Raw genomic sequence first — 9,233 nt, 5'->3', positions numbered from 1 at the left:
CCACAGACCTCATCTGCCCACATGTTTGAAGTATAGCCCCCTATTTCTCAACCAGTATTGGAGACACTTATTTATCTCTCAAACGTTTTCAATGCCTCTCTATCTTCCCATTCTCTACTGCAAGATCTGGCTTAGCTTCAAACTTCATCTTCCTTCCTCTTCAGTTTCCATACATGCAGGGGATCTCTGCTTGCTTCTGTTTCTGGGTTTCAAGTGCTCCTGCAGTTATGATGATGATTGATTTCATGTATATAACAGACTAGGAACATAGGAAGCTGCCATATACGGAGTCAGGCCATTGGTCCATCTTGCTCAGAATTATCTACACAGACTTTCAGCAACTTCTCCAAGGTTGCAGGCAGGAATCTTTCTCAGCCCTACCTTGGAGATGCCAGGGAAGGAACTTGGAACCTAGATGCTCTTCCCAGAGCAGCATTCTCTTCCCCGGAGGGGAATATCTTACAGTGCCAAGACTTCGAGTCTCTGTCTTGGTTGACGAATGTCTCTTTTATTCCACCAGGCTCCCCAAAACCAACAGGTCTGCCTTACCTGTGGCCTCGACCCCACAACAACATTTTTAAAAAAGAAAGGGAGGTTCGAGACATTGAAACGCTTCCGTAAGATGAATGAGGTGAGGAAATCAGAAGTAAACGGAGTACCAAGTTCTCTGGGACAAGCTTTTCCCTGCGCTCTGCCTCTTTGTGGAAGCGTGTGGGTTGTCTAAGGCAAGCCCCAGTAGGGCCTTGGTACTCTGGAAAGTGGGGAGGAGGTGAGAGCTGGTCTGGTGGGTGCCTCGGGGACATCTTGCCCCCTGGGAAGAGGACAGCAGCTCCTTCCAAGCACAAGTGCAGATTACTCCATTTTCAAAGTCTGCATGCCTTGGTGAAGACCAGGGAGTAGGTGTGGAGGAAGCGGCTCTTGGGAAGTGTTGCCTCGGTGTGCAGCAGCTGTGAAAAGGACAATTTCCATGCAAAGGTTCACCAGGAAGGGGACTGAGAACAGAGCTGCTAATATCATCACCCCTTGAGACATCCACATTTGGAGTCATACTCTGTACCGTTCTGGTCACCATATCTCTCAGAGGACATTCTGGAGGTATGAAAGGTACAGAAGAGGAAACCCAGAGGATCAGGGGGCTGGAGCACCTCCCTTATGAGGCTCAGTTTCCACATCTGGGGCTTTTTAGTTGAGGGGAGAAGGCAACGAAGGGGAGCCATGATTGAGGTTTATCAAATGATGCCTGGTGTCTAGAACGTGGAGAGTGAGAAGAATTTCTTCCCCTCCCATTAGACTGGAACCAGTGGCCATCTCGTGAAAATGATTGCCAAGTCATTCAGGAACAGCAGAAGGGAGTCCTTTTGGACACAGTGTATCATGAATCTAGGGAATTCTCTGCCACGGGATGCGGTGCTGGCCACCAGCTTGGAGGGCTTTAAAGGGGACTCTGGCCATTTCACAGAGGACAGGCCTATCCATGGCCACTAGTCTGGATGGCTGTAGGCCACCTCCAGGCTCAGAGGCAGGATGCCCCTGAGTAGCAGCTGCAGGGAGCCGTGGCAGGGGAGGGGGCAGGCCTTCACCTCTGGCCTGGGGGCTTCCCAGAGGCAGCAAATGGCCAGGGTGGGAAACAAGAGGCAAGACAGGATAGCATTTCTTTCCTGAAGGATCTCCTCTGAAAAAGGGCAGGGTCAGGGAAGACCCCCTCCTTGTGCAGCCATTAAAACTCATCTTCACTCATGAATCCTTTGTCTGGGATGACATCCTCATGTCTCTCTCTTTTCTACCTTTAGAAGAAGAGCAGGAAGAGGAAAAGGCCATATGATCCAGGAGAAGGCCCAAGGTAACTTTGTTTGAAGCTTTCCTGATGTGTTAATCTCCACCTCGAAAGGAAGGCCGGGGTGGTGTGGGGGATTTGAAGCACAGCCAGAGCTTTGGTCCTCCCAGACCAGGACTGGCATCAACAACTAGCAGCAGCTCTGCAGGGTCACAGGCAGAAAAAATAACTTGGCCCGGGGCAGAAATCTCTTGTGGGGTCTTCCGCGATGCATCAAGTGGTTCATGCCCTCCGGCATCCGGACGAGTCTCCCTTTCTGGCCTGGGGTTCTGGTGTGGCCTCTCCCTGATCCACCTTTTGTCCACGAGGGGGAAACGTTCTTGGATGGGGGAGCATTTGTTCACCTGAGTAGTGCCCACCCTGCGCCATGGGAAGGGGTACAGGTTGGTCAGCTCCATGGAGATGTGGGAACTAGGCCTGAGGCCGGGCCTGAAAGCCATGGGGCTGGGATGGGTGCTTTCCTGGATCTGAACGGGCGGAAGCCTGCAGAGCAAACCCTGGCCAGCCGCAGGGACTGATTCCTTTCCTCCTCTCTCTTTTGCAGGATCAAACGGAGGAGAATCTGGCCCTAGTCACGTTTGTATTTCATGTTATTACATATACTTCTTTTTATTATATATCCAAGTCAACTTGTACAAAATCCCGTCCCCTTGGCCTCGTGCGGAGGGGAGGGAGTTTGTCCCAGCCCTGCCCCGCACGAGGCCCAAGAAGCGGGCCGATTGGCTCCCTTGAAATTGGAGGCATGGTCTGGGCCGTAATCGGCCGATCCACGCCCCAAGCTCTTCAGTTTTGCCTTGGCAATCCCCTCCCTCCCTTCCTTCCCTGATGCAGAGCGGGTCTAGCGGCTGGTCGCCTGCGGGGGCCGAGTAGGAATTTTTTGCTCTCAACACATTGGCCACTGTTGGGGTTTTTTTCGCCTACTCCGTTCTGTACTCAGGCGTTTAGTTAGAGTTAGAGTTGGCAGTAACAGTGCGGGCTGAGGGGTAAGTTGAGGGTTAGAATATCGGTGAGCACCCTTGGATCTTTAAAGGTTGATTGGTCAATTGCTCCTTTGTGGCCTGTGCGGCACGGGGAGAATGGATTGCCATGAAACCTGCTTCAGGACGTCACCAACCTTTGGGCTGTGCGGTCCAGGGTGGGTGAAGACCTTGAAGTATCCAGATCCCCTCTTCTAAAGGGGGCGGTTGGCTTTGAAGGAATTAGGCGGGGCGTACCTGCCTGTTTCCTGAGCCAGGGTGTGTCGCCCAGTGAGGCGATGGGTAGGACGTTAGAGTCCTAGCCCGAGCCTAGGGGCCCGCACTGTTCTCTAAGGGTGATTAATCACCTGGCGTTCCAGTCCGCCATGTCTGTTGTTTCTTTAATAAAATTGTGGTCCTTTCACCCATAAAAAGTCTACGTGTCTTCTTGGGCTGGGGTCTGGGGAAAACCTACTATTTTTTTCTTTATTTATGTCTACTCCTACTTGGATTGAGATGCTGTTGCTATACTGGAACTGCACTTGACCTGACCACTGTGAAATTGCCTTCCGCTGCCATTGGTTCACCATATTTAAAGCAGCAAGTAGTTCCAAAGGACTTGCTTCTATGTCTTCATCCTTGTTGACCATCCACAATTTTTATAGTACCTGCATAAGTCTTTTCAAAAAGAAAGCTGGTTTACTAGCACAGAAAGGATCCGTTTGAGCAAGTTCATCAATGCCCTTGAAGGTGATCTTTGTGGGCATGAAGCCAAATGTGAAGAAACTGAATTGGTTCCCATGCTAATACCGAGGTGAAGCCTACTTAATTTCTAAGGACATCTTTGTGCCCTGGTTTTATATATTTGTTTCTCTCAATGGATTTCATTATTTATTTATTATTACTATTAGTATTAATAAGGTATTGTTGTTCTTGAAGAAAATCCGTTACTAAAAACATTCTCCTCCAGTATCTTTTGAGGCTTCATAGTATGGTATGTCACTCAAGGTAAAGCACAGGGCCATTAAAAACATTCTCCAGAAGGACTGACATGATGAAGCCCATCTGGGTTAGAATGGGGGGAGCTTTCTTCCACACTGGCTGCTGCTGGGAAATGCCGAACAGGTTTTTAGCACTTTGCCCCTTGTTCACCCACACCGGAGCACTCTGGCATCAGATGCTTTTCTTCCTCTCTTCTCTTTGGACCGGCAAAACAAAGACCCGAAATTCAAGCACCCAATCTTGGGCAGAGAGTCAGGCTCAGGGCATCTGGCAGGTTGTTTTCTCCAGATTCAGCAGGAGAAACCTCCCTGAGATCTCTGCGCAGGAGAAGCGTCTGTGGTTTGGGTCTAGGTTTGCGCACATGCAAGTTTCGGGTAACTGCAGCGTGGTTATTTCTATTAGAAATGGCTGGTGTAAAAAACAAACAAACCCCAAAGCAGAATAAAGCACCAGGGTTGCCCTAATCATGCGGATAATGGGTAGAAAGGTATGTGGTGTGGGGGTGAGGGACGGCCATGCACCCTACAAGAAAAGAAAAAACGTGTGTCTTCAAAATAGCTGTAGAAATTAGAATGAATTGCAAAACCACATCATATGACGGAATGCACCACATATCTGGTGGAGGAAAATGCTGCCACAGGGTCTCCCCAGTCCCTAACAAAACCATCCAAGGCTGCAGCCCGCGTGGGGCAGGACCCTTGTTTGGAGTGACAAGGACACTTCCGAAGGTCTGGTGGGCAAAGGATGTGTTTTCCCGTCCTCACCCTTCCCAGACCTTCCCCAAAACCAGCACAGAAAAAGCCCCGTCCTGCGTGTACGACAATTGAGCTTCAGCAAGGATGGGCACACAGAGCAAGGTATTCCCAACAGATCTTGTGTGCTGGGAAGCTTCACTTGGCAGAAGGCCGTGCTTCAAGGAGCCGGGGCCCAGACATGGCTGCTGTGTGAGATGGGTGTGCGAAAAGATTGTTCCGGGAGCTGGAAGGGAGTAGGTCGTAGCTCAGTGGTCGAGCGGATGGAGTCCTAACTCAGTGGTGGTTCTGGGCATGCAGAAGGTCCCAGATCCCATCCCAGCTGTATTCTCCAGGTAGGCTGGGGAAGAGTTCCTGCCGGAAACCTTGGGAAAGCCGCTGCCTGTCAGTGTAGCCCATCCCAAGCTAGATGGACCAAGCATTGGGGGATCATAGGGCTGTAGCTGAGTGGAAGTGCATCTGCCTTGCAGGCAAAAGGTCCCAGGTTCCATCCCCGGCAGCACCCCAGGAAGGCTGGGAAAGCGTCTTCCTGAAAAGCTGGATGGACCAGTGGTCTGATAGGGCAGCTTCGTAGGAGTGAGAGGACAGACCGGAGAAACCTTGGATGCCGAGAAGGGAGAAGGAGTGAAATCAAGGATGGGTTCCCTGGTACAGCCGTGGAGCTGTTGTTGGTGCTGACCCAGAGAAACAGGCTTTCTCATCTGCCCTCCTCATCTGGCCAATGGCATCACCTCTACCAGATCTGCATTATTCTCCTCCAAGAGTTGTATTAACTCTTCAGTCCAGCACCCCCTGCTGGCTGATGCTGGAATATCCAGCCAAATGTGGCCTAGATCCAATGGGGTCTGTGCTTATGCTCTTTCCACACAAAGCAGGGGTTCTCCCACTTGGGTCCCCAGACACTGTTGGACCATCACTCCCATAATTCCCAGCCACAATGGCCACAGGAGATCTGGGGTTCTCGCATTCCCAGATGGCCAACACGGAGAATCCCAACCATAAGAGCTCTGCAAAGACCTTCTGGTGGAAGAGGCCATGGCAGGACCAGAAATCTCCTTGCTTTCCCCTCTGAAAAATGCATTCACAAAAGGCAAGAGAGAAAGCATTCTGGCTCTGCATACTGAAAAATAGCAGTGTTTCTTTTCAAACTGGCGAGCCCTCCCTTTGGAATAATGAGAAGAATCAATTGCACGATGGCGATTCAGGGAGATTAAGCATCCCAGCCTTGTTCAGGAGCTGTCCGTGCTCCAGTTCGGTGAGCCTGTGCGAGGGGACAAGCAAGGTCGGTTTGGGAGAGAGGCGCTGGCATGGATGGTGCTGTCCCACCCTGCTCTGGTGCCCAGCACTTTACCCAGGTGGGAGGAAATGCCGCCAGAGGCAGCTCCTCCCCCTCCGACCTTGCTGGTCATCAAGAGGACCGGATCACCAAATGGGAGCACCCACCACAGCTCCCAACTAGGGTGGGCTGCTTGGCCTGCCCCGATCATGTGGATCTTGGAGATTCCCAGATGGAGACGGAGAGCTGGCGATTCCAGACGGAGTATTTGGTGAACCTGTTCCACTTGCACAGATGAAAGATGCTCCCTGAGAACTTGAGCCCTCCACTCGCCCATCTGCTTGCAAAACCCAAAAGGACCTTCCCATCCATTCCCTGCTCTGGGTGCTGCTGGAGGGGAGGAGATGTGGGGGGGCCCTGACTGAGATCAGGCAGGGGCTCTACTCAGCAGCAGCAGAAGGTCTGGGGAGGAGACCCACCCGAAAGGGCATCCCCTTTTCCGCCATGAGGAAAACAGCCTCTTCCAAAGTCTAAATTCATCGAAGGCTAAGCAGATGCTTGGACTTCCCACAAAGCTCTCAGTTTGCTTTTGGACAGCCAGCTTTGGGGATATTTGAATACAAGTCAGTCTGGCTTTTGGTTTAGGGCCACCACAGGAAGTCTCCACTTGCATGAAGTATCAGCATCCAGAGCAGGGAAAGCTGAAGGCGGAAAACGGAAGCAGCAGGACATGCATTTCCATTCTCCAGGGGAGAGCTCCAGTTCTCAGTTGGTCTCCATCCTCCCTCCCTGGAAGTGGAACTTCTCTTCCAGGTCTCCCCCATACACAACGGCCAGGGTTCCCTGCATTGGGTCCCCTGATGTGGCTGGACTACAACTCCCATTATCTTCTGCTGCTGCAATGTCCTTTGTGGCAGTGGATGATTGGGGGAGTTGTAGCCAGGGGTGAGACATCTCAATTTGGGGTGGGGGGGGCGGATGCACCGCATGGCATATGGGAGGCCTTGGGGTAGTAAGCATGACTGGTCCCCTTTGCTAAGCAAGGTGCACCCTGGTTTGCATTTGCATGGGAGATTCCAGGTGAGCAGGGCAAGACTTTCCCCTTAGGGGATGGGATGCCACCTGCATGCAGAATAAGCACCACCACTTGGGGAGTGGTTCTGCTCTCCCACAGTGGCAGCGGCAGCAAGCCCCGCCCCTGAGGAGGAGGCGGAGGAGAAAGAGGAGGGGAGGGGCTGCTGCAGCCGAGGCCAAGCTGGGGTGGGCGGCGCAATGGGAGGAGCCAGCGGGGCAGGTACTCGGCCCCGGGAGGAGGAGTTACAGCATCCTCCCTCTTCGCAGGGAGTTTCCCAGGCTGGGTGGGGGCGGGAGAGGGTGGGGCTTCAGGGGGTGGGGCACTTCCCCACGCAACAAGGAAGCCACACCCCCTTCTCAGTCCGGTCAGGCGGCCCCTCACGGGAGTGGGGGACAAGACCCCCAAGAAAGAGGAGGGGAAGGAGGGGGAGCCACACCCCCCACAGAGCACACATACCCCGTCCTGAGAGCCCCGCCCTCTGCAATGGGGGGGCTAAGAGGGAGACCCAGGGGCATAACTACCATTAGGCAGGGGGAGGCAGTCGTCTCGGGGCCCCACTGCCTTGAGGGGCCCCCCAGAGACACCTCACATGACTCCCCATTGCCCCCTGCCCAGCCCCAAGACCCTTCAGCCACTTGCCCTGTTTGCCCCCTCTCCTGCTCGTCCTCCTGGTCGGCAATCCAAGCAGCAGGCAAGCTGCTTTTTTCCCTGGCGCCTTGTCAGGATATATCTCTGTTAGGTGTTGTAGTAACATGCCTTCAGGTGAAAACTGCAAGTCACTGTATTTACTGTGATTAGTGACTAGCAACATGTGAGGCCAATTACAAGCTGCTGAGTAATGATCTGCAGTGATTGGCCAAGGCCAGTATAAGAAGGAGGCTCAGAGAAGAGCGAAGTGTCCACAATGGCAGATGCTGCTACACTGTGGTCCACCCGGCTGAACTATGTGAATGCTGTATCCATGTGCCTGATGTATATATATATTTACATGTAATGGACTTATTGAGCTGCAATATCATGTGAGTGCCTTTTCTACAATATATTCTTCAGTTTAAACCCTTGCCTATGTGTTGGAGTCTTCTAACTTTTCCACTGGGGTACTGGAATGTGACTCTGCGAGTAGGGCGCAACACCAACAGGTTCTGGGCCCAGCACGCTTCCGCTGTGCCCTGTGATGAAATGTGAAGCAGGAGAAGGCGGATTGAGTACCCCTAGTAACGTGAAGAGTGAAGTGTGGACTATGGCGTGTGGACAAACACATAACATCCCGGTAAGCAAGTTAAACGGGACAAATTACTTGGCTTGGAGCCTGAAAATGCAGATGTATCTGTGGAAAGAAGGTTTGTGGGGAGCTGTGATTAACCCCCCTGATGAACCAGATGCTGAAGAACAAAGGCTGGATGAGAAGACGTTGGCCAGCATAGTGTTATGTTTGGAAGATAACTTGCTGCTTCATGTGAGAGGCCTTGATACAGCTCTGGAATGTTGGAATGTGTTAAGAGAGTTGTTTATGCGTAAGACTGCATGTTCCAAGGTCATGTTGACTAGGAAGCTATATCGCAAGCAATTAAGAGCCGGGGAATCCTTGGAAAAGCATCTGGAATATATGCTTGCAACATTTTCTGAACTGTCTGAGCGTGGGATGGACTTTACAGACTGTCACAAAGCATTTGTGATTCTGTCCTCAAACGAATCTTGGGACACACTTGTTATGCCCCTAGAGGCTTTGGATGAGAAAGAGTTAACTGTAGACCTGCTATCTGCCCGGTTGCTGGAGGAGGAAAAGAGACGAAAAGAAAAAGCAGAGTGTCGGCTGGACAGCTGGAAAGCTTCAAGTCATGAGGAGGCTGAGACCGTCCAGAATGTGAGGAGGTGCTTCAAATGTGGTTCCCGTAAACACTTACAAAGAGACTGTAAGCAGAGATTGCCTGCAGCGCGAAAAGGAACTCGGCAACAAAGAGGCGGTCGGCACGTGAACTTGATACGTGAGAGAGACAATATGAGTAGCTCAGAGTGGATAATAGACAGTGGATGTTCTCAACACATATTTGTGGATCCTGAACTCTGTCCAGAACTGAGGCCAGCTACTGGCAAGCACGTGAGCCTGGCTAATGGCAAGTGTTCGGACATTATGGGGGAAGGAACTGTATGTATTCCAGAGTTATGTGAGAAAGTAAATGCTTTATGTGTACCAAGCATTAGGCAGAACCTAATCAGCGTTCCTCGTTGGATAATTCACATGTATATCCAACTCATTTAATATCTGTTTGTACCACATCAATTCTGTACACAGATCAGACAATGAAGCATATTCTGCTTCTGCTGTGGACGTCGCAAT

At 51.6% G+C, this 9,233-nt stretch overlaps 1 long non-coding RNA gene across 1 annotated transcript; it reads left to right on the top strand.

Annotated features, from left to right (window-relative positions):
- The first annotated feature begins 526 nt into the window (after positions 1-526).
- Positions 527-3,218, top strand: LOC128341148 (uncharacterized). Its single transcript, XR_008314234.1, has 3 exons — positions 527-631; positions 1,791-1,840; positions 2,379-3,218. It is a non-coding gene; the product is annotated as an uncharacterized LOC128341148 (long non-coding RNA).
- Positions 3,219-9,233: the final 6,015 nt, after the last annotated feature.

This window comes from Hemicordylus capensis, chromosome 1 (assembly GCF_027244095.1).
Source record: "Hemicordylus capensis ecotype Gifberg chromosome 1, rHemCap1.1.pri, whole genome shotgun sequence".
Classification (NCBI taxonomy): domain Eukaryota; kingdom Metazoa; phylum Chordata; class Lepidosauria; order Squamata; family Cordylidae; genus Hemicordylus; species Hemicordylus capensis.
Note: the sequence above shows the minus strand (reverse complement) of the source record. Positions and strands in the feature narration are given on the sequence as shown.